Source organism: Panthera leo, chromosome D3 (assembly GCF_018350215.1).
Source record: "Panthera leo isolate Ple1 chromosome D3, P.leo_Ple1_pat1.1, whole genome shotgun sequence".
Taxonomy (NCBI): domain Eukaryota; kingdom Metazoa; phylum Chordata; class Mammalia; order Carnivora; family Felidae; genus Panthera; species Panthera leo.
In genome coordinates, this window is record NC_056690.1 from 80,526,468 (window position 1) to 80,551,281 (window position 24,814).

Genomic DNA, 24,814 nt, shown 5'->3' on the forward strand with positions numbered 1-24,814 from the left:
TCAGAAAATATATAGATATTTGTGGAAAAAAGATTAATATGACATAAGTGCTAGAGGAGGAGAGAATAATTTGAAAACTCATTATTTATAACTCGAGGCAAATAAATCAGAGTTCCAAAATTATGTTGTTATAAAACATGGGAAACCAGATAATTGGTATGTTTTTCTGTTTGATTCTCAATTTTAAAGGACTCTAATTGATGTATTGTTTATATTGTTCACTAAATACAGTGTTCAGAGGATAGGGAGGGAGTAAAGGAAGCATGTACTAACTCAAAGACGTGCACTGCTTCTCCCCCAAAACGATTATAATGCAGTGGCTGCCAATGGTGATGTCACAGTCAGTAGATAAAGAGCCATTTGAGACTGTTTGTAACTATCATTAGGACGGAGAGAATTTGTGCAAAATAGGAAGCTGTGTTAAGATTCCTACTGTGTTCCTCTGTTTTGTTGCCTTAAATGATAATGTTCTCAACATTTAATTTCTTATGTAATTTACAAATTATATTTAGTATCATCCAGGAAAAGAGAGAGTACTGTTTATAGGGGGCGAATCAGTTGCTCTGTTTGCTAGAATAGAAGCAGAAACTCGAAGCAGTACTTTGGGAGTGAGATAGGGAAAATAATCCTGGTTTCTGACTTCGCAGTGTGGCTAGTAGATGGCGTTGGGCAAAACTGACCTACCTAGATTGTAAATTTTAATAGTGTTTACAGATAAGGAATATTCCCTTGGGGAAAAGAAAATGCCACGAATGTAGACTTCAAAGATATATGGGCGAGGGAGGGGGAACTTGTTTCTGGTCAGGAGGAGCCTCACTTAAAACTAATTTTCCAAATGCCAAAGGCCTTCAGCTGTCCCCTGTACGCTGCTGTTTTGCCAAGATTTTGGCATGACTTTTCCCTGGATTGTTGACCCTTCATGATGGATTTGGAGCCTAAGTTAGAAAGGAGTATGCAGTCTAACACTTATATTTTAGAGACAAGGAAACCGTGCCATCATTTGGCATGGCAGAAGCAGGCAGTGCAGGGTGAAGAGTGGTAAGCAGGGAGTCTAGAGGACTAGGTAAGTTAGTCTTTGAATTGAATATTATCTCAAGAGTTTCAATCCATAGCTTAGTCCCTGGCCCATAAAAAGTGCTTAATCAGTAACTATAATAGTTTATAGGTAATCATAGGTAAATACTTATAGGGAGATTACTATGTTCTAAGTATATCTTTTATCACCCTCCTCCTCCTCCTCCTCCTCCTCCTCCTCCTCCTCCTCCTCCTCCTCCTCCTCTTCCTCCTCCTCCTCTTCCTCCTCCTCTTCCTCCTCCTCTTCCTCCTCCTCTTCCTCCTCCTCTTCCTCCTCCTCTTCCTCCTCCTCTTCCTCCTCCTCTTCCTCCTCCTCTTCCTCCTCCTCTTCCTCCTCCTCTTCCTCCTCCTCTTCCTCCTCCTCTTCCTCCTCCTCTTCCTCCTCCTCTTCCTCCTCCTCTTCCTCCTCTTCCTTCTCTTCCTCCTCTTCCTCCTCTTCCTCCTCTTCCTCCTCTTCCTCCTCTTCCTCCTCTTCCTCCTCTTCCTCCTCTTCCTCCTCTTCCTCCTCTTCCTCCTCTTTCTCCTCCTCCTCCTCCTCCTCCTCCTCCTCCTCCTCCTCCTCCTTCTCCTTCTCCTTCTCCTTCTCCTTCTCCTTCTCCTTCTCCTTCTCCTTCTCCTTCTCCTTCCTCCTGTCTTAGATCAGGCCATCAATTTGAGAGAGACAGAGAAAGACCAAGAAATGAGAGAGAGAAGAAAACAAATACCAGTACAACAGAAAGAAAACTAAAGTACACTGGGCCAGGCTTTGTACATTTTAGTTCACTTAATCCTCATAACCACCTTGTGATTTAAAAAGTAGTATTCACATTTTATGGATGAGAAAACGGAGATTCAGAGATATTACTCAATTTATAGTAAATGATAGAGCTGGGATTTTATCCCAAGGTCTGGAGGATTCCAAAGCAAGCCTCTCTCTCTCCGTCTCTCCGCCCCCCCCCCCCTTTCTCTTTTTAACAGTATTCCATATCTCTGTAATTGAACAGGTTTACTTATAGAGAAATGCCAAAATAGTGTTTGTTAAAGGATCTGTTTCAATAAAAACTTGAATTTTATTTGGAGGAACAGATGAAAAAAAAAGGGAAGAGTTTGGGCCAGATGTAGAGATACGTGAGAGAGAAGGTAGCATTTGGGGTAAATACAGTGAGTGCCTGGCAGTGGTGAGCCACTGTAGGAGGGAAACTTCAATTTAAGATTTAGCCTGTGGATGGTGAAAGCAGGGCCACTGCGTACAGATGTTTCTGCTGTGCACTGCGAAACTCTGATGCAGTCTGTGGTGGGGCTTCCTAGACTTGTGCCGTGGTCGGGGGCGGGAAGTACAGTGGCTTGCGTGGTGAACATCTGGGTGTGAGCTGTGAGGGAAGAGTAAGCGCCTGCTGTAGGAAAGAGAAAGAAATACCTGGAAGCTTATAAGAGTTACTAAACAAAACAAAAACAAAACAACTTGATTAACACTGAGCAAAGGACTTGAGTAGACATTTCTCCAAAGAAGATATACAAATGGCCAATAAACACATGAAAAAAAATGTTCAACATCAATAATCGTTAGGGAAATAAAATCAAAACACAATGAGATACCACTCCAAACTCATTAAGATGGCTACTCTAAAAAAACGCATTGACAAGGATATGGAAAAATTGGAACCCATGTGTGCTGTTGATGGGCATGTAGAATGGTACAGTTGCTATGGAAAACAATATGGCAGTTACTCAGAAAATTAAAAATAAAATTACCATATGATCCAGCAATTCTACTTCTGAGTATATGCCCAAAAGAATGGAAAGCAGGATCTCAAAGAGATGTTCGTACAGCCACGTTCATAATGACGTTGTTCACAATAGCCAAAGATGTCTATCGATGGATGAATAGATAAACAAAATATAGTATAAACATACACTGGAATATTATTCAGCATTTAAAAAGGAAATTATGGGGCGCCTGGGTGGCCCGGTCGGTTGGGCATCCGACTTCAGCTCAGGTCATGATCTCACAGTTTGCGAGTTTGAGCCCCGCGTCGGGCTCTGTGCTGGCAGCTCAGAGCCTGGAGCCTGCTTCAGGTTCTGTGTCTCCCCCTCTGTCTGCCCCTCCCCTGATCATGCTCTGTCTCTCTCTGTCTCTCAATAATAAATAAACGTTAAAAAAATTTTTTTTAAAGAAGGAAATTTTGACACATGCTATAACATGGTTGAACCTTGAGAACATTGTTTTTGGTTTTAGTTTTTAGTTTTCAAGTTTTTGTTTAAGTTCCAGTTAATGTACAGTGTAATATTAGTTTCAGGTTAGAATGTAGTGATTCATCACTTACATATAATACCCAGTGCTCAACACAAGTGCCCTCCTTAATACCCATTACCTATTTAACCCATTTTCCTTGACCCACCTCCCCTTCAGCAACCCTCAGTTCTCTATAGTTAAGAGTCTGTTTCCTGGTTTGCCCCGCCCCCTCTTCACCTATGTCCATCTGTTTGTTTCTTAAATTCTACAAGAGTGAAATCATATGGTATTTGTCTTTCTCTGACTGATCGCTTAGCATAATGCTCTTTAGCGCCACCCAAGTTGCAAATGGCAAAATTTCATTTTTTTCTTATGGCTGAGTAATATTCCATATAGTCCATATATTGAACCTCGAGCACATTGTTTTTAGTCAAATAAGCCAGTTACAAAAGGACAAATACTGTACGGTTCCATTTATATGAGGCGCTTAGAATCATCAAATTCATAGAAAGTACAATGGTGGCCCCCAGGGGTCCGGGGGGGGGGGGAGGGAAGAATGTGGAGATGTGTGTAATGGGTATAGAGCTTTAGTTTGGGATGAAGAAATTCTGCAGATGGATGGCGGTAATAATTGTACAACAACGTGAATGCACTCAGTGTCACAAAACTGAGCCCTTAGAAACGGTTAAGATGGCAAATTTTATGTTGTGCGTTTTACTGTCATTAAAAAAAGTTAACTGTTCCCGTAAGCTTTACTGTTGTCTTCTCTGTTTGCCAAACTTTTCATTTAAACATACATTTCTCTTCATCAATATTAAGGGGAAAAACAGTCATCTGTAATTTAAGAATGCTATTTACAAAGCAGAGGCATAAAATGTTGACTTTTCCCACAGCCGCCTTTGTTAGAATTACTTTGGAAAATGGTGCCGGTGGCCTTTTGATTCACAGTCTATTCTGACTTGTTCCTACTAAATGGCCTCTTCCAGAGGTTGCATAATTGCCAGTTGTGACGAACAGGTAGTGGTATTTTTGTTTTGTTTTGTTTTGTTTTTGTCCTTGTGCCTATGGATGGTTTGTGTTAAGTGTATTTAGTATAAAGCCTCTTACTAATAAGATTGTAACTAGTATTTGGTCACTTAATTGAAAAAGTTGGTTAAAGCAGAACATAAAATGTTTGAAGGTTTTTTATATTTTCCTCCTGCTAGACTTGGGGGTGTGTGTGTGGGGGTGTGGGCTACCCCTAAAAGCATCATTTTGAAGAAGGGCTCTGAGAAGAGCAAAGAGTAACAATTTCTAGTGTTATAATCCTAGGCTGACAGGTAGTTCCAGGAACTAAATCGGGAACAGAACTGTTATTTGACTTCTTGCCACAGAACCCGGTGACGAGATTTTTATCAGGTACCACCTCCCCCCACTATTTACAGTTTCTTCTCCACAAGCCTATTTTAGTATTTTATTAACTGATTCCCTTTATCGAGTCTCTCCAAAGCCATCAACTTAGTTTTCATAGACATAACTTTTCCTTTTGCATTCCTATTTCCCTGACTATGTAAATGTGAATATAATTACAATGAGCGCCACAGGCTTGGTTCGAGCCCGCCACTGAGCAGGTAGGGGTAGAAAAGTTCTGTGATCCTGTGGGGACCTCACCGTGCCATGGGCTTCACTGGTGCATTCTATTGAAGGAATGGAGGCTTAATGTGGTTAATCTGGTGGGTAGGTTAAGAGGAGATTGGTTAGGAGAGCATTTTCTCTGTCCAGAGTCTTTCTCAAGTCTCCTGCTGTCGGGAGAATGTTTCTCGTTATACCAGCCCTCAGCCTTCACTCACTGCCCTCCTGTCATGAACATGTCTAGTTTATGTTATTTGATATCCTAGTAACTTGCCAATGAAGAGGTTATGCCATTCGCATTTTCTCTCTGTTTAAGGCTGTGGTCTCCTGGGCTCAGCCTAGAGGTCCTTTTATGTTCCTTTGCTTTAAATTCCTTCCCTTGAATCCGTTGCTCCAGAGAACCCGAGGCAGTGTCTCTGGGAGCTGGGTCAGCTTTCATTGCCTTGGTGTTGTGTAGTTTGGCACACTTGTGTTTTCCTGTATGAGCCGGATACTGGGAGCGCAGGAAGCCAAGGTGGGAAAGCGAGGACTGGAACAGTGGGAAGAGGGAGGGATGACTTTTGTCGGAGAGGGCCAGACGAGGCAGGGCCCACAGTGGATGTGTAATCTTCCCTAATCACCTCGGTGAGCCTAACATGAAATCAGCCCCTCCCCTTCTCCCTTCATATTGGAATCCTGCCTTCTGGCAAAAGGTAAAAGCTTTTCCCCTTTGTGTGCTATTTATAACAGAGCATCATTTTAAGTGATTCAAGTGAGCCTTCAAAAGTAGATGGGTAGTGAGAGGTAGGTAGGTTTGTTTGTTTTGTTTAACCTAGGGGCTGTTCTCGTTCAGTCTACTGTGGTGTGTCACCGTAAATTGTAATTAAAGCTTGTTACATCTTATGTGTTTAAAAACACCAATCTTAAGTTTAAAATAACCGTACCAAGCCGATGATAAGGCACAGCTTCTGTTTTTGATCCTGGATGGATAAACCTAAAACAGACAGATTTATGTGAAAGATATTCTGGATTCCAGAGAAAAGATGATTTACTCAGGGTGGCGGCGGCTGCTGCTGCTCTTCTTCTTCTTCTTCTTCTTCTTCTTCTTCTTCTTCTTCTTCTTCTTCTTCTATTTACTCAGGGTGGCTGCTGCTCCTCCTCCTCCTCCTCCTCCTCCTCCCCCTCCTCCCCTTCTTCTTCTTCTTCTTCTTCTTCTTCTTCTTCTTCTTCTTCCTCCTCCCTCCTCCCTCCTCCCTCCTCCCTCCTCCCTCCTCCCTCCTCCCTCCTCCCTCCTTAGCAAATTGCTCTCAATTTTTGAAATATGGTTAATCCCAATTATCCTTTATGTGGGATATAGTCATATAGAAACTTCCAGAATATTTTGGCTACTGTCACCCTCTCTTTCCTTTTGCAGTCAGTAGTTATTGTAAGTGTTCGTGAAGTACAAGCTAATGGGAATTTGGCCCTTCAGAAAAATCACAGTGCACTAAAGAATGATTTTTCTGGAGTATCTGAAATTTTACATGTCTTCCCCCCCCCCCTTTCTGTTAGCATCTTTGTATGCAGAAACTTCATATATTTTATATTCCTTTTTACTATTTGTATTTTTATGTTTATTTCTGTGTTGTGCAAAGGGAACCAGTTCTTCCAGACCCTTCCATCTGGGTGTTAACCAATAAGGAGAGAGGAAAAAGCAGCTTTAACCAGCTATTGAGGTGGCTGGCTTTATTTCCCATCACTGGAGATGTTGATGTTGTGGCAGGGAAGCCCATAAAGCTGAATTAAGCGAAGCCACATCAAGACTTGTGTCAAGGCAATAAACCAGGCAGGGAGGGCTGCTCTGATACCACGTCAGATGAACACACGTGGGCATGTGGGAGAGGAAGATTAACTAAAAATACTTTAGGAGTCCGAACTATGCTGTGCAATTTCTTTCGTTAGTGAATATATGTAAGACTTTTTGTTCGTTGTTTTCATAGAAACAAACATAGCAGTGAACATTTCCATATTAGTAGGTGGTATTGCTATTCTGAGAGAATCACTGCTTGAAAAGTCTGAATTGGCTGTGTGTGTGTGTGTGTGTGCACGCGCACGTGTGTGCACGTGTAGTTATATATCCATCAAATACATTAAGCTGTTTTTGAATGAAAGCAAAACAGTGCCTTCGTTTTTGAAGCACATACAGGTACATCTCGGATTTCATAAAATACTGATTTTTTACCAGAATTTTTAGGATGTTTTACAAAAGGTTTTATGCAGGCGTGAAATCGGATCCAGCTCCCTGCCGTGAAAGGTGTAAGTGCGGCAGGAAAGCCCAACACCAGGAGGGGTCCACACCCTCCACTCTTCATCAGTGTGTCTTTACTCAGCCTCAGACCTTCTGAGCCTCTGATGTCTGGTCTCTAGGTACTGTGGTCCTGCTGTCTGGCTTCTGTTCTTTTGATGCCTCAAATCCCTGATACCCATTTGGAGCATAGGTTTCTTCTTCTGTGGTTGAGGGAATTCTGACTGATGAAGGTAAGTAGTCCCAGGCTGCACTTGAGGTCAATTATGTTTATATATAATGCATGTGCACATACATATATACAAATACAAGAAAACTAAACGTACAAACACACAAACTCAAATGCTTTTCCTAGCAACAACCTAAATTCTCTGGTTTTTTCTCTTCTTTATTGTATTCCATATGTCATTTATTGTGGTTGTAATCTTATGTGTAAGTGCACTTATTTTCCAGCTAATTTTTTAGTAAATTCTGTATGAGGCTAGTGATTTTATGAGCTATGAGATGATAATATTAGTAGCTAGAAATAAGAGGAAATATGTTGCATAATACAGGGTCACTGCCTTCATAGTTTTTTCCAAAGAATTTGGAAAGGCAGGACTTTATAAATAAGAAAGTTACATATAGGTACACCTTACCTGTTTGGTTGTCAGGCACTGTTTTCAGTTGTAAACGTAACCATAAGCCAGGTAGCCTGCAAAAAAGGCCTCTGTGCATCCCAAGTAGACACTGCAGAATTTAAGTAAAAGCACTTGGGGTAATTCAGAAGCAGCAGTCATAAAGTGGGAGCCAGCCAGCCTGCGCCCTCAGTACTCCCTGAGGACATTTTTATGAATATCATTTATTATACTCTTACATATCCTTTAATAATGATGACTCAAGACCATCAAGAAAAAGTATTCACTGTTTATTTGACTTTTGACAAGGCAGGACAAATTATGGTACATTCCAAAGTATTGAGATAAACTTATTGCCAAAAGAATAAATTCTTGGACATCTATAAACTCAGTAATCTAGAATATAGAGTGGCACATGTTCTCCACGTTTAGGACAGCCAAGATATTATTGTTACCAACTACCAGTATTTAAAATGTTCCAGAGAAAGTCCTGGGCTTTAAGTGGGGCAGGAGAAGTTACCCACAGTACCTGGTGGTTTGCGGTGCGAAGAATCTGGGGCCGGGAAAAGTAGTTAGGTGGCCGTTGCCATAGTTGAGGGGCTGGTGGAGAGTTAAGGTCAAGAACTGTAGCCTGGGTGTAGATGTGGCTAACGGAGAGGAGGGGATGGTGTGCAAGAGATTCCGTGGAGCCTGCGGGGTGAAGTGGCCAGCTGGATAAGGATAGCAAGAGGAGGGAGGATTTAAAAGTGACCCCAGGTTTTGCAGTTCTTAAGTCTGGAAGCATGTTGTTTACGACCACAGAAACGGGACAGGTAGCTGATTCTGCAGGGAGGGAGACTGGTTTTGTCTTCCTGGTGCTGAGGTGAGGAGCTGGTCGGAGACCTGGCCGCCTTTGGCCTTGAGAGCCTGGAGCCCTCAGAGCCTCTTCGTAGCTGTTCCCAAGACACGTGGTGACAGGCAGGCTTTCATTGTTGCGCTTAAAAATTATTGGTTGGTTTGTAGTTCTTTTGAGTTTTGTGGAATGACTTGATTTGCTTGAAAACAAACTTTGTTCGGGTAAATAGTTTTTACTTTCAAGTAAAAAGTCAGTCGTTAGACCTCCTCGTGAGCTTGGAGAGTGGGAACAGAAGCCGAGGCAGGCTTGCTGGCCTCACGTTGCTGTCAGGTCCTGGGTTTTCTGTTGAAATGTTCTGTAAAATCTCCATTCTACCCTATGATATTTATTTTAATATAATTTTTAAAATATAAAGGTATTAATAATTGCTATCAATCCAAGTTGAAGAGTTTCCTACCATGTTTCTCTTGTGGTTTTGTGTGGCTCTTTGAGGTTTTTTTTGTTTTTTTTTTTTTGAAGTGAGCTCTGCACCTAACATGGGGTTTGAACTTACAGCCCTGAGATCAAGAGTCACCTGTTCTACCTCTTGAGCCGGCAGCCAGATGCCGCTTGCTTGGCTCTTCTTGCTTCTACATAGCTATGCTTTGCCCCTGAGTTTTAAAGGGAAATACAATTTCTTGCCAGCAGTGTGACAGTCCTTTTGGTACATCATTGAATGTTCTTGCTGGTTACTTCCATGATCTTCATGTAATTATCCTAAATTAGTAGAGCATTATGAAATTCTGTTAGGAAAGCAAGATAATATAGCTCCTATCATTGGAACTTTTTTTGTGGCTGGATTTATAATAGGATAATAGGGAATGCCTGAAGGGACTAGTTAAGACTTTTGTCTTTTTAGAAAATGGTGCTTTTTATTGAAATGGCTAATTAATCACTGCGGATATTGTCATTAATCCAAGTGGTTAAGTAGGTGACCTTAAGGGAAGTCAAGTCTTCGGTGACTTGGATCAGTATCTTTAAAAAAATCTTTTTTTAACATTTTTGTTTTTGAGAGATGGTGACAGAGCACAAGTGGGGGAGGGGCAGAGACACACACGCACACACACGCACACACGCACGCACGCAGAATCCAAAGCAGGCTCCAGGCTCTGAGCTGTCAGCACAGAGACCAACACACGGGGCTCGAACCCACCAACTGTGAGATCATGACCTGTGCCGAAGTTGGATGGTTAACCGACTGAGCCACCCAGGCACAGGATCAATATCTTTTAAAAAAGTTACTACCCTGCACATTAGTGAGTATACTACTTTTTTGGATTGAGACATTTTCTTTTTCTGAATAAAGGAATTATAAAAATAACTTTTTTTTTCTTCAGTCTGAATATAATCAGCTTAGATTCCTAGAGCGAGGGAGAAGATTTTGTTATTACAAACTTAGCACCCGTTTTTCTAATCAGAGTGATTAAACGAAACCTGTCTTTCCAGGCTGCAACCTTACTTCAAATTAATGCTGCAGAAATAAGACACTACACTCAAGGGGGGTAGACTTGGAGAGTTTCTTGTCTTTCAAAAGTGCTGGAGCCTGAAGGCAGTTTAGAAAAGAAGTATTTTCTCAGGAATAATTTATTGAATATTTAATGATTTTTCATTGTCAGAGTAGAGCTGTATTTGTTAGTGCATATATGGTCCACAACGCTGACGTGAAACAGTTTACTTTATTGCTGAAGTCCTTTGAGTGAGTATAAATGACTTTTCATAATTTTTTCAAGTGGCATCACTTTTTCACTTGGCAAAATCTGATTTTGTTGCCCTTTTCTGACCGACTGCTTTTGTTCTATTGTCACTTTCTTCCGCCTCTTGCCTTTTTATCGATGTATTCTAATGCCCTCTATAAATATTGGCTTCCCAAACCTAATGCAAAGGAGCACCCATTGATGAACAAGTTACAAGAAAAAAAAAAAAGTCTTCCTTTTACTCTCAAGCTCTGAGCTTGAATTTGTTTTTTAGTAACAACCCCAATAAGGGTTTTCTTCTTAAGTTTCCCTTTTTTCCCTTACCTCTCTTTTCAAAGTGTAGCTTTCCCCCTGTATTTGACATTTGTGCCACACAAAGAAACACTTTTGCATTTAAGAATAAAATTTACTTGTGGAATAGAAATGAGAGCATAGTTTGATTAGAAAATCTGTATAAGATTTATCCGGTGAATGTAGATTGCAGGGGGGTACTTGTCATGACCTTCAAGTCACCTAGATATTTACATAGAAAAATCAGTTGTGAAAAGTTTTTTTAATAATGTAGACGGGATTTTGTGTATTAAGAAATACAGCTCTCAGACACTTTGAAGGGACTTTCTAACAGCAGTGAGCACATATAAGAAAGTGGGTGAGCTTTAAGATTTCTCCTCTATGACACGGAGATACTAACATCTGCTTGCTGCATAGTGTTGATGGCAAATCACCTTCATTCATTAAGTACTGTGGATGAGGAGATGTGCAAGACAAGCCCTGGAGAGCGTTCCTGAGGCGATGTCTCGGCCAAGCTTTGTAAGATGAGAAGGAAAGTTAATCTGGTGAAGGAGGTAAGGAAGAACTTTCTAAGCAGAGGGACATCAGTGACACGTGCAAGCACGTTAGTGTGTTTGGGGTCCTGCAGGTGGCTCTAATGTGACTAGTGGAATGGAAAGTTACCCTAGAATGTACAGAAAGACGAGTTTGCAAAAGTCCGTAGGGACAGGGTCCTGAAGAACTTGCTCTGTCATTGCTAGTTTAGATGAGGCACTACTGTCCAGTGTTGGATGTCCAGCATGGCTCTGGGTTGGATCCTGGCTTTATCTACTCCTAACCTGCTGTGACCTGGGCCAACTCTCTTGATCTCCGTTGCCCCATCAGCAAATTGGAGTTGATAATTGTACCTAGCTCATAGGAGTGTTATGATGATTAAATTAGGTCAGTGCTTGAGAGTGTTGAGAGTGCGTGCTCAATAAATGCCAGTTCCTGTTGTTGATGATGGTGTGGTGGTGATGTAATTATTGTTACTGTCCTCTAAAGGCTGTAAGGGAATCATTAAAGGGCATCGGCCAGGAGAGTAATTGATGACGTTAGCAGAGTGGCGGGATGAGGTGTACTGGATTAAGTAAGACGGGTCACAGTCTTTCATCTAGGAAAACAGAATGAGGGCCTGAACTTGAAGCAGTTGGCAAGGGTAGTGGAGGGAGGGAAGGATGGAGTAGAGAGATTAAGAGTGGAGACTTGGCTAGTGATAGATTCGATATGGAGAAAAAAACCAGTGTGTCCAGACAAACTAGCTGGCTTAAGGTTTGAGTAACAAATGGGGGAAGCCAGAGAGAAAATATATGAGGAGGAACAGTTTTTAGGAGATGAGATGATGAGTTTAATTTGGGGCCTGTTGGCCTACTTTTGGGTCTTAGTTTCTCTTGTGTCCAATCCTGTATCAAACGTCAGTTTTACAAGTTTGGTTTCCTGATACGGATGAGTCTCTGTTTTGCTATCCACATGCCTAGGGACCTTTGCCATAACTCACTAATTTGCTTTCCTGAAAGATAGGTTTTGTTAAAGAAATTCTATTTTAATTTTTTTTTTTTTTTTTTTTTTTTTTTTGAGAGCATGCTTGCATGCTTGTGAGTGAGGGGGAGACAAAGAGAGAGAGAGAGACAGAGGGAGAGAGAGAATCTTATGCAGGCTCCATACCCAGTGAGGAGCCCAATACGGGCTCGATCTCATGACTGTGAGATCATGACCTGAGCTGAAATTGAGAGATGCTTAACCAGCTGAGCCACCCAGGTACCCCCTGTTAAAGAAATTCTAAATCAGCACTTTTATCCTGGGGATAAAAGTGGCTCTCTTTAAGCCTTTTGGAACTTTGGAAGAAAGGTCATAAATACACAAGCATATGTTTTTGTGGATAGTTTCATTATTACCATTTTAATCTACAATTAGCAATTTAAAGTACTAATTTTTTACACAAATCACTTAGATTTTATTTATTTATCTTTATTGTTGATGACAAAAAAGGATGAAGTACTCAAAACTGGCCCTTGTTTTGTTTTTGGGTTTGTTTTTTTTAAAAAATAATATTGAAAGGGGACTCTGTAGGCCTGGGTTCGTGGTGCTGGGGAGAATTAGTTTCTTAATGAGTATCCCTCATTTTACTAACATAAAACCACATTAGGGATTAAGTGGGTGGAGTAGAAAACAAAATGCTTCTCTTGACAACAGAGTAGAGAAAATGGAAATCAGGGACCTTGCACTACATAGCCCCCCAACTTCTTCATTATCTACCGGTTCCAGTTTATTTTGGAATCTGACTTTATAGGGGCACCTGGGTGGCTCAGTCGGTTGAGCATCCGACTTCAGCTCAGGTCATGATCTCGTGGCTCATGGGTTCGGCCCGCGTCAGGCTCTGTGCTGAGAGCTTGGAGCCTGGAGCCTGCTTCGGGTTCCGTGTCTCCCTCTCTCTCTGCCCTGACCCCACTCATGCTCGCTCGCTCGCTCGCTCGCTCTCTCTCTCTCTCTCTCAAAAACAAATAACCTTAAAAAAGAATTATATTACTTTCAGGCAGGGGTTGGCAAATTTTTTCTGCTTAGGGCCGAACAGGAAATATTTCAGGCATTGCAGGTCATACAGATCTACTGTATACTCTTACTTGTTTTATTTGTTTCTTACAACTCTTTAAAATTCCACTTTAAAAATTTAAGGACCACTCTTAGCTCACTGACCATACAAAAACAGGCCACAGGCTAGACTTGGCCATTGGGCACTAGTTTGCTGACCTCTGCTTCAAAGGAGCTTTTTCAGTTGAGCCCTGTGAGCTCCTGAAATAAATGTAAGTTTGTCTTCCGTCCCTTCCTCTGGAAGGTATAGAATCCCCTTCTCCTGCCAGTGTCTTGTTTCTCCTCCCTACTCAGACTTTTAGTATGGCTTGTCTGCCTCTTCCTTGCTAAGTTCCCCCTCTAACCCCTCACTGCCCCGTATTGCCCTGTTGCCTAGATTATTGTAGTAATCGCCTGCCCGGAGGTTTCTCTGTTTCCAGTCTGTTAGTGGTCTCAGATGTCCTATACATAGCAATTAAAATAATGTTCTGGAGATACAGTTATACTGTGTCATCTTTCACTGAAGGTGTGTTAATTTCTTATATGAACTGAAACTGGTCCTTCTTTGAAAGGTTACCAAGCTTCTCATACATGGAGCATTTTTCCTATTTGCTATGTGAGCCCACTATTTATTTATTTATTTATTTATTTATTAAAAAAATTTTTTTAAGCTTTATTTATTTTTGAGAGAGAGAAAGAGAGAGACATATAGCGTGAGTGGGGGAGGAACAGAGAGAGAGGGAGACACAGAATCCAAAGCAGGCTCCAGGCTCTGAAATGTCAGCACAGAGCCCGACCTGGGGCTCGAACCCACCCACCGCGAGATCATGACCTGAGCCGAAGTCAGACGCTTAACCGACTGAGCCACCCAGGCGCCCCTGTGAGCCTACAATTTATAAAGCAGGTTATATCTTATGATTACCTTCTGGACAGACCTAAAATTGTTGATCAGAATGGGTTTTGTTGAAGTACACTGTTAAAAGTAAATTCCAAGTCTGTAAGACTTACAGGTAGTATTCAGAGGCTCTTAATGATAATAGAAATGTGAAGTGTCAGTCTCTACATTTTATAGTTATATTGGCAACAAACTAATGAGGAAGGTAACTGTTGTTTTTACCATTTTACAGGGAGGACACTGAGACTGAGGTCAACAGAGTGACGGAGTTAGGACCCAAACCTAGGCTGTCTGGCACCAAACATAGGCTGTTTTGAACCGTGGTGCTATATTGCTTCCACAATGAATTAATAGCTAAAAGAAAGACTTTGAACCTAGTAGAGGAAAGGAAGGAATCGTTCAAACATAGCTTTAACCTTCATCCCTTTCCCTGCCAAGGTCCCAGGTCTCTTTGTATTTTGCTGTTTTGCCAGATAGTTTATGAACTTGGCTGAACTTTATAGATGGAATTATTTGAACATTTGAAATAGGGAAGAGTTGAAGGTTATCAGAACAGAAAAAGTACAGCTCCTTTCCTGGAGCACAGTCAGGTGCCTTTACATAGAATATGCCAGGGACTCTCTCCATAGGCAAAGAGAAGAGAAAGCATTTGAACATGATTATTCATTGTGAAAATTTGTTAAAAACATCAACAAAGCACAGTTTTGGTCAGCCATCTGCTGGAAGATAGAAATGAACTTGTTAAGAATTTGCAGTTGTCTCAGAAAACTGTTGATTACTGTTTTGTTTTTGGATTGCATATTGTCATCTGGATTGTTAATTGCTCGGGAAGAGAAATTCTATTTTCTGTTTCTTTTGCAATCCACGCCTAAATTGTCCTTTCTTAGAATTCTGTACGTAGGCAAGTGATCTATGAATGTTGGCCAAGTGAGATACAGATATTTGACCTTATTGAACAGTAGTTAACTTTGATCTTTACTCATTTGTTTCAGTTGAAGCCTCAGATACTTAAAGAGAACTGATAAATAAAATTCTTACTTTCTAGTCTGTTTAAGAATATTCTTTTGTAACTAAGACACTTTTATCATAGTAAAACGGATCTTTTTTATTTTAAAACTTTTTAAAATGTTTATTTATATTAGAGAGAGAGAGATAGTATGTGAGCAGGGGAGGGGCAGAGAGAGATGGAAACAGAATCTGAAGCAGGCTCCAGGCTCTGAGCTGTCAGCACAGAGCCCAGTGTGGGGCCCAGACCGATGAGCCACGAGATCACGACCTGAGCCAAAGTCAGACACTTAACCTACTGAGCCACCCAGGCACCCCCATAGTAAAACAGATCTTTAGTATTAGCCAGTGATTCACTGTTACAACTGTTTTTTTGATGTTTATTTTTGAGAGAGAGGGAGAGCGAGCAGGGGAGAAGTAGAGAGAGAGGGAGAGAGAGAATCCCAAGCAGGCTCTGCGCCCTCAGAGCAGAGCCCAATGTGGGGCTTGAACTCCCGAACCGTGAGATCATGACCTGAGCCGAAACCAAGAGTCGGCTGCTTGACCGACTGAGCCACCCAGGCACACCCTCACTGTTATAACTTTTTATTGGGGCCACTATGTGGAAGCACTGAACAACTTCTCTGCTGCAGGTTCTCAGGATACAACCAAGAATAAAACAAAGATCTGTGTCTCGTAAAGTGTATATTCTAGTGGAGAGAAAAGGTAAGAGGCATAATGCAGAAAGAAGTCAGTTATGTAATATAGTAAGTGATAGGACAGGGTAAGGGGGTGCCAGCATACTGGGAGGAGACAGGCTCTGCTATTATACATGTGGGGTGGTTAGGGCAGGCCTTTACTGTAGTTTGAGGAGACTTGAAGGAAATGAGGGAACAAGCCAAGTGGTTAATTAACTGCAATGCTTGTTACTTCCTCTAATCTTATTACCACTCTTCAGCTTGCTGTAGACAGACCATGATGAATTTGAGTCCCTATTTTATTCCACCAGTTACAATCTGTGATGGTTTATTTAGCGCACATTGTGGAATTTTGACATAGCTTATTCTACCCTTTGCCACCATAATCAGAGCAAATACATGAAGGCTTTAGATTTTGTGTTGCATAAATGTTAATTTATTTGGGTCAGCTCTATAGTTTGTGGTTTGATTATTTGTAGCAAGGGCAGTCTTCATGTTTTAAAACTAGCTCTAGGGGCACCTGGGTGGCTCAGTCGGTTGAGCGGCCGACTTCGGCTCAGGTCATGATCTCACGGTCCGTGAGTTCAAGCCCTGCGTCGGGCTCTGTGCTGACAGCTCGGAGCCTGGAGCCTGTTTCGGATTCTGTGTCTCCCTCTCTCTGACCCTCCCCTGTTCATGCTCTGTCTCTCTCTGTCTCAAAAATAAACGTTAAAAAAAAAAAATTTAAAACTAGCTCTGAAGATATTTATATTAGATAACAGGGTACGTGATGGTCTCAACTTTTTTTTTTTTCCCCTCTAGGGCTGATCTACTCGTAGTGCAAACAGACTCTCACCCTTAATGTCTTCCATTACACGCAGTTAAGATTACCCCCACGAGGGAGGTGAAGTGAGGGTGGTTGAAGAATGGAGGCACTCCTCCAGGGGGTCATAGAAACAGAGGGGAATGACCATCTCAGTTGTGACACTTGCCTTGGTTCTCATTGTTTGTTTTATTGCATTGAGAGTTTGTCTTAACTGCTTGTGATCCTAATAATAACTTATTGAGTGAGGGACTTACTTTCTCGAGTGCCTTGGAGGTGTTAGGTGCTGACCGGGCTTCTCAAGGTACCTACATTCTTTGCCTGGCTTAGTGAGTTTTTGTAAACATTCGCAACCTCAATCCTTAGGGGTGAGGCTCTCTTGTCACTGCTGGTGGTAGACGTACCAACGGAGAGAAATTCAGCTGACGTTTATTTTATGAAGTTTCTTCTTACTGTCTGCTTTCACTTAACTGGAAATAGCCCTTCTTGGTATTTGTGCACATTAAGTTGCGAGTTGAATTAATGGTAATTTCTAATGTAATTATCCAGAGCAATTCATTCTTAATGGGGGGTTTGCCAAGGTGACATTTTTTTTTTAATGTTTATTTATTTTTGAGAGAGAGAGAAAGACAGAGTGTGAGCAGGGGAGGGGCAGAGAGAGGGAGTCACAGAATCCGAAGCAGGCTCCAGGCTCAGAGCTGTCAGCACAGAGCCCGACGTGGGGCTCGAACTCACGAACTGTGAGATCATGACCTGAGCCGAAGTCAGATGCTTAACCGACTGAGCCACCCAGGCACCCCGCCAAGGTGACGTGTTTTATGTGGAAGGTGTGGTTTGGCGCTAAAGAGATGCATCAAGCATGGACTGTTTTTATATAACATACAACTGCACTACCAAAATTAGTCAGTGCTGCAATGGAGCCAAACATGTCAAAAAGTAATTATAAAGGACTTGGGTAATTTAGTGTTTGGGATCAGCTACTGGGGTGATCTTAATGTTTATGTTAAAAATTGGATCCCAGGCCCCTGGAGTTGGATGGCCTGTACGGTCTATTGTAAAACTGCTGAATGAGCCAGGAGGACTGTGTTCTAGTTCTCATGTTTCTAGAACAATTAGTAAAAGAACATATTACGCCTTGTATCAGTGATGATCATATTTACTAAACTTAAGAGCTTAGTAAATTTCAAAATATTTGTGTAAGTTTTATACCCAGATTTAAAAAATTGTCAGCACTATACTTTGTAAAATAAGTTATTTCTAAATTATCTTATTGCTCGTTTTGCTCATAGCTGACTGTGGGGAGGGATACTTCTCTGCAGGTGTGCTCAGATCTCTCTAGTTATGATAGCTTGATGTCTAGTAAAAAGTTCACCTTATTGAATGCTTTCTGTGATGCCTGACATTGTTCTAAATGCTTTACATTAGTCTTACCCTCACAGCAATCTGGTTTCATATAATCTTCCTTTCATATCTATGGAAATTCTCAGGGAGGTTAAGGGTATTCATTCATCGATTCACGAACTGTATTTTGAGTGCCAGCCATCGTTCTAGGTGCTGTGGATAAGGCACCAGCAAAACCATTAGAAACAAAGCCGGGCAACAACAACAGATCTACCGCTAGGGGGTTGTTAAGGAACTTGTTTGTCTGGCTCCTAAAGGACAGAGCTGGGGTTTGGACTTCGACAGCCTGACCCCACAGCCCATACTCTTCATCACTGAGCTGTGTGGGTGTCCCGCTTGTTTTTATGTCCATAGTTTCCCCTTTTTCTTACCAAGTCATAGGCATTTACCTTCTGTCTCAACAGCCTTTAGCATCTCAACACATTTTCTCACCTACTTCTTATCTTCCCCACATCCCATCATTTATATTTACCTTTCATGTCATGTCCACATTCACCTACCACGAAGCTGTCATTCCTGGTCTCCGGGAACACTGTTACCTTTGTGTTGTTTTGCTGAATGTCTGTACCGTTTATATTTTTACTTGCTCTCTTTCCCCTCTCCCCATCTTCTTTCACGTCTTTTCCTTTTCACCTTCCGTTTCGTTCATTCCCCCGACCACCTTCCTTCATGGACCAGTGTGTTCACTAGCACCCAGGGGCAGAGGAAGTTTGGAGGAGGGAGCAGAGGGAGGTGAACTACCCCTTCTTCCCATTGTTGGTTGGAAGAGAGGCCAGAGAAAAGAAGGGTAAACTCAGCACTGGTTGGGGAAGGGACAGACTACGTGCCCAGGGAGAGAGGGAGAGTGGCACATTAAAGAGCTGAATCAGATCAGCACAACAGCAGAGCCAACCCAGGAGGCAAATGAGAACAAACCCCAAGTCTCCTTAAGGGGCTGGGTGGAGGGGGGGGTGGGGGCGGCATTGAGGAAGGGAGTAGATTAAATGCCATGGAGGGGAAAGAGCACAGTGGAGGCTGAACAAGTGGGGATGAACCCTCTCCCAGATAGAATATGACTGTGAATCTTGATGATCGAAGCTGGTTTAGGCATTGCGGTTACAGTAGATGTGGCTCTAGAACATCTCACCGCCATGTGGAATCGGTGGAGAGAGGTAGCAAGACGGACTACAAAATGCAGCTGAATCAGAATCACTTGACTTCTCATCTACTAATTAGGGCTAAATATCTTAGCTAAAATACACTTGAATACTGGTTGAATTAAAAGGAATTTGGTCTCATTCTATAATTTTTTTTTTTTCAAATGCACACATGCCTCTTGTCCTCCATCTTCCCACTGTGCTGCTAGGCACTACAAGTGTGGAAATGAATGAGACTGTGTCCTCTGTAGTCACTTGGAACTTAGTTGGGCAGCTTTTAAGGTTGTCTGAGGAATATAAACTAGGTAGAAACCTACTAATTATGCCTTTTGGATGGGAGAGTTCAGACTGATGAAGTTCAAATGAAAAACTGAATTGGGGTAGGAGTTTGGGACTGTCCTCTCAGGCAGGGAGAATAGCAGGAATGAAGGCAGGGCAGTGTGGACAGATAAGTGTGGAGGGGAGCCTAGTGAGGGCTGGGTGTATGGTGAGTGCAGAAGATGAATTGGCAGAATAGCCTGGAAAACCAAGAAGGCATGCTGCCTATGCCTTAATCACTTATACTTTTGTTTTTATGTATTTTATGCCTTAAAATAGTCTCTCTTAAACGAAGTCAGACTTAAAAATAATCTCAAAACGTTTAGTGTTGGAAGAGTATGCTCTCTGGATATATTAAGGGTTCATATTGGTGTTAACAATTGGTATATGCTAGAAATTAATTTTTTTTTGTTGGAAAATTTGTGAAGGGCCTGAGCAACCTGTTTGTTTTCCCTTCCAATTTTTTATTTAAATTCTAGCTAGTTAACATACAGTGCAACATCGGTTTGAGGAGTAGAATTCAGTGATTCATCAATTACAACACCCAGTGCTCATCACAAGTGCCCTCCTTCATACCTACCCGTCACCCATCTAGCCCCTCGCCCACCCGCCTCATCCCATCAACCCTCAGTTCTCTATCTTTAAGAGTCTCTCATGGTTTTTTTTTCCCTCCCTTGCCCCAACCCTCCATATGTTCACCTGTTTTGTTTCTTAAACTCCATATATGAGCGAAATCATGTGGTATTTGCCTGTTTCTGACTGACTTTCTTCGTTTAGCATGATGCACTCTAGCTCCATCCACGTCGTTGCAAATTTGGCAAGATAGAAATTTTAATTTAAATATTTGCTCATTAGCTTTCGAAATCAAATTGCTTTTTTAAAAAAGTAAATCTTTTACTGAAATACACATTCAAAAAGCGGCACAAATCTTAATCACCAAGTTACTAGTTACTACCTTTACCCTCTGCCTTTAAAATAACCACTCTCCTGATTTCTAACAATGTCAGCTAATTTTGCCTGTTTTGGACTGTGTATAAATAGAATTGTATCATTGTAGTTCTTTTTTTTTTTTTTTTTTTAATGTTTATTTGTTTTTGAGAGGGAGAGAGACAGAGCGTGAGCAGGGGAGGGGCAGAGAGAGAGAGAGAGGGAGACACAGAATCCAAACCGGGCTCCAGGCTCCAAGCTGTCAACACAGAGCCTGACGTGGGGCTCGAACTCATGAACTGTGATATCATGACCAGAGCCAAAGTCGGATGCTCAACCGACTGAGCCACCAAGGCACCCCTGTATCATTGTAATTCTAAATTGCATTTCCCAATAACTGGGTTGAGCACCTTGCATATGTTTATTGGCTCTGTAAATATATGTGTGTATGTGGGAGAGAAAGATGGTGGGAGGGTCAGTTTTTTACTGGGTTGTCTCCTTAAAACACTTATTTTTACTAATTTGTAGAGTTTTTTTTTGTTTTTTTTTTTTTTATATTCTGAATAGGAGTCCTTACTTAGCTACTCATATGTGTTGCAGATGCCTTTTTTCCCATTCTGTGGCTTGCTTCTTTCACTCTTAATGTTGTCTTTTGATGGCAGACATTCTTAGTTTTAATGTATTCCAACATGTCTACCTTTTCCTTACAATGATCCCTTTTTGTGTCCTACTGAAATCTTTGTCTATGTTAAGGTAATGTCGATATTCTCCTATGCTAGTATCTACTTACAGTGTGAGATAGAGGTCAAGAGTCCCCCCCCCCCCCCACCCCTTCCTTTTATCCATTTGGATAGCTAGACATGCTTTTTTGTTTTTGTTTTTAAGTTTTAAATCATTGGAAATAAAGTATTTCAAAATGTTTTACCTAATTCAGTCTCCTCTGAAAATAGTTTTAAGTGGGTTAAAAATGTTCTCTTAATACAAATAGTGATTGTTCTGTTTGTCCTGTTTCTGATAGTCTATAATATCCTAAATTTTGAACAAAATGGCTTTTTCACCTGCCCATCTGCTTTTCTTCATCTATCCATAGAGAAAACAAAACAAAAACTCAAGCTCAAGAGTTTTATATACATCTTTGCCCTCAGAAGGACATGTCTTTTTGCTGAACACAAGAAGTATCTCTTACACTTTTTGAGGTAGTCATTAGGTGTGTCTATGCCTATAGAGATGAATGGAGGATTGGTAGATAAAATTTAGGCAAGTCAATCAAGAAAACCAGTAATTTCTTTTTTTTTTTTTTTTTAATTTTTTTTTTTTAACGTTTATTTATTTTTGAGACAGAGAGAGACAGAACATGAATGGGGAAGGGTCAGAGAGAGGGAGACACAGAATCTGAAACAGGCTCCAGGCTCTGACCTGTCAGCACAGAGCCCGAGGTGGGGCTCGAACTCACGGACCCCAAGATCATGACCTGAGCCGAAGTCGGCCGCTTAACCGACTGAGCCACCCAGGCGCCCCGAGAAAACCAGTAATTTCTATTACGTGACTCCTTTCTATTTCTTTCTAGACTGATTTTTTTTTTTTTTTTTTTTTTTTTTAGTAATTCCGAAGTGAATTTATTGATAGACTCAGAAGGAAAGGAAATCTTGTATGTTATTCCTTCCCATTATTTATTATTTGTACTTTTTCCTTTCCCCTGCTTTCCCCATTTTTAGGCATAGCACATAAAATGATCATAGCAGTGGGACTGGTGAGCAAATATATTATACTTTCAAAATAGCTTATTATTTAGTTAGTTGACTCTTTTTTGTAGTTGCTATTTGTATTGGTTCCAAGATTTTGAGAGAACCCCTTTCTTCTGAAAGATGATAATACTTCTGAGGCAAACATACTGTAGGGAAATAAAAAGATGATAAATAGTAATTCTGTCCTGTATTATGTATACACTAATTCTGTCTGTAGTTAGACTATCTAAATGTTGTTTACAATGTTGAAATTATATCTTTGCAGATTAGTTTAACATTTGTTTTGAAATCCATAATTTCCTATTTATCTTAACAGAACTTTGCCTTCAGATCTTAGTGTGAGATTATATTCTTTAACTCTAAAGCTCTTAAGTACAGTTTTATTTTCCCTATAAATTTGTTTGGGATTATCTGAACTGAAGTGTTGTCTAAAAGAGATAAGATAAAGAGAATCAGAACCTGTTTGGGGAAATGCCAAGAAATGCTCAGTTCATCAGGAATTAATTCAAATCAGTATGTTATTTATCCAAAAGTAGTCAGCTTGTAGTTTCAAATCCTTTTCACACAAAAAGCTGCCCTTGTTCCTTTTCATAATGAAATCTGGTTTATTATAAGATGAATGTATTAATTAGGTTTTCCATTTTCAAGTTAATCTTTAGGGATTATTGTATGCAACCACGAAATAATTTTCTTTTTTATCATTTGAAAAGGAAACTCTCACATCTTTGGCCAACAAATATATGCTAATGTAACATTATTGGCAAAATACGAGGTGGTGATGAGTCCTTATTAATCATAATCCATCTTAGTTTGTCTTGGAAGTTATATTTTCCATGAATTATTTACCCTGAAACTCAAGGACACCAAATAAGGGGACTAGGCTAAAATTTTAAGTCTATTTCAATTGTGTGTATTGAGCAGTTAGTTCTTCTAAGGCTTATGATTTCTGGGGCAGAAGCATAAACAAGAAGATACCGTTTTGTACACATAGGTTGCAAACAAACCTAGAGCCAAGGCATTTGTATCTTTGGATAACTCTGAGGTGAGAATTCAGAAATAATTGATTCAGTGGTGTCTTCCCGAGTCCTCCTCCGCGGTGTGCGAGGAAGGGAGCGGGGGAGTCCAGAGTGGTGAAGAGGGTCCAGTTGTGCGATGATGACACGCTAGCTTGGCTCCGGCCTGCATTCACTTGGAGAGGTGAGAAGTGTTTTGTCCTCCTGTTGGGACTGGAGACATTCATCTCCCCTTCCACTTGCACCTACAAACTGAAGGCCTCAAATAAAACTGAAGATGTAAATAAGCAGAGGCCGATAGACAAGAGGTGGATGAATGAGAAACATTTATTTCTTCTAAACTCGGGGTAAAAAAGGTAGTCATACGGCTAAGAAGTTAATAATGCTTTTCACTCCCTAAAGGAGTTGGTCACCATTAACAATGATAAATATGGAAATTGAAGGGTGGTTTTGGCATAAGAAATGCATGGTTTTTGGTCATATTTGTAGTCTCTTAGTTTATACTTGGTTGTCGTTGATCACTGCAGTCTATAATTTTGTGTCCATAACTAGTAATTAGTTTTCCTTTGCTCCTAAAAATACAAAAAGGTTTAAATTTGCCATTTTGTGTATGAAGGACAAGTTATGTACAGTCCGTCAGCTAAATGTTCTTCCTCTTTTCTATCCAGTTTTTTATTAGAAAATACAATATGTAAATTGAATTTTTCTCATCATTGGAAGTGATTTCTTATTTTCTTATTTCCAGTTAATTTGTGTAGACAATGTCTACTGTGTGTTTGTCATTGACCTAGGCCCTCTGAGAATATAATATAGGTGAATGGCATGATTCTTGCTCCTGAACTAACAGAAGATAAGAAAGTTAATAATTTTAACATTGTATGAAGTATGTTTTAAGTATGAAGTGTATGTAGAGTGTAACGGGAAGACAGATGAGAGAGAAATTAATTTGATAGACAAAAAAGGCAGAAATGTGAGATATTTAAGCAGGGCCTGAAGGATGGATAAGAATTGGTTTTCTGATTTAAATACAGATGTTAAGACAATATGTGTTTTATTAGAATTATGTAGGCCGAATTCCATTACAACAAATAAAACAAATCTGAAAAACTCCTCTCCCCTCAAATTTCCAAATTCTTGTCTGTAGTCTTCTTAGATTAAAAACTATTCTGTTAAATAAAGAAGTTAAAATAATTCTTAGTAAGGTTTTCATAAAAAGAATTGACTGGACTTGAGACAGCTTTGAAAATATCTGGTTCTAGTAGTGATCCATTTTAAGAAATTTTAAAGAAATTTTGGTGTGATTGTAAGAAATCCATGGGGTGCCTGGATGGCTCAGTTGGTTAAGCATCAACTTTGCCTTAGGTCATGACCTTGCGGTTCAGTTCCAAGCCCCACGTGGGTCTCTGCTATCAGCACAGAGCCTGCTTCAGATCCTCTGTCTCCCTCTCTCTCTGCACCTACCCCCATTGTGTGCTCTTTCTCTCTCTCAAAAATAAAGATTTTTAAAAAATTCATGCTTTCTCTGAAAATAAGTTATTAATTCATTTTCAGATTTCTGTTTACCTTGCGTGTAACGTATGTGTATGTGGGTTCTCTTACGATTGATTCTATTGGCTTGGAACTTTTTTTTCCTACTTAATAGCTGCCAGGCTTTATCTAGCACGTGTAATGTA

At 40.7% G+C, this 24,814-nt stretch overlaps 1 protein-coding gene across 1 annotated transcript in view; it reads left to right on the plus strand.

Moving 5' to 3' along the window:
• PHLPP1 (PH domain and leucine rich repeat protein phosphatase 1) overlaps positions 1–24,814 on the plus strand; it is a 212,508-nt gene that overhangs the window by 62,705 nt on the left and 124,989 nt on the right. The window lies entirely within an intron of this gene.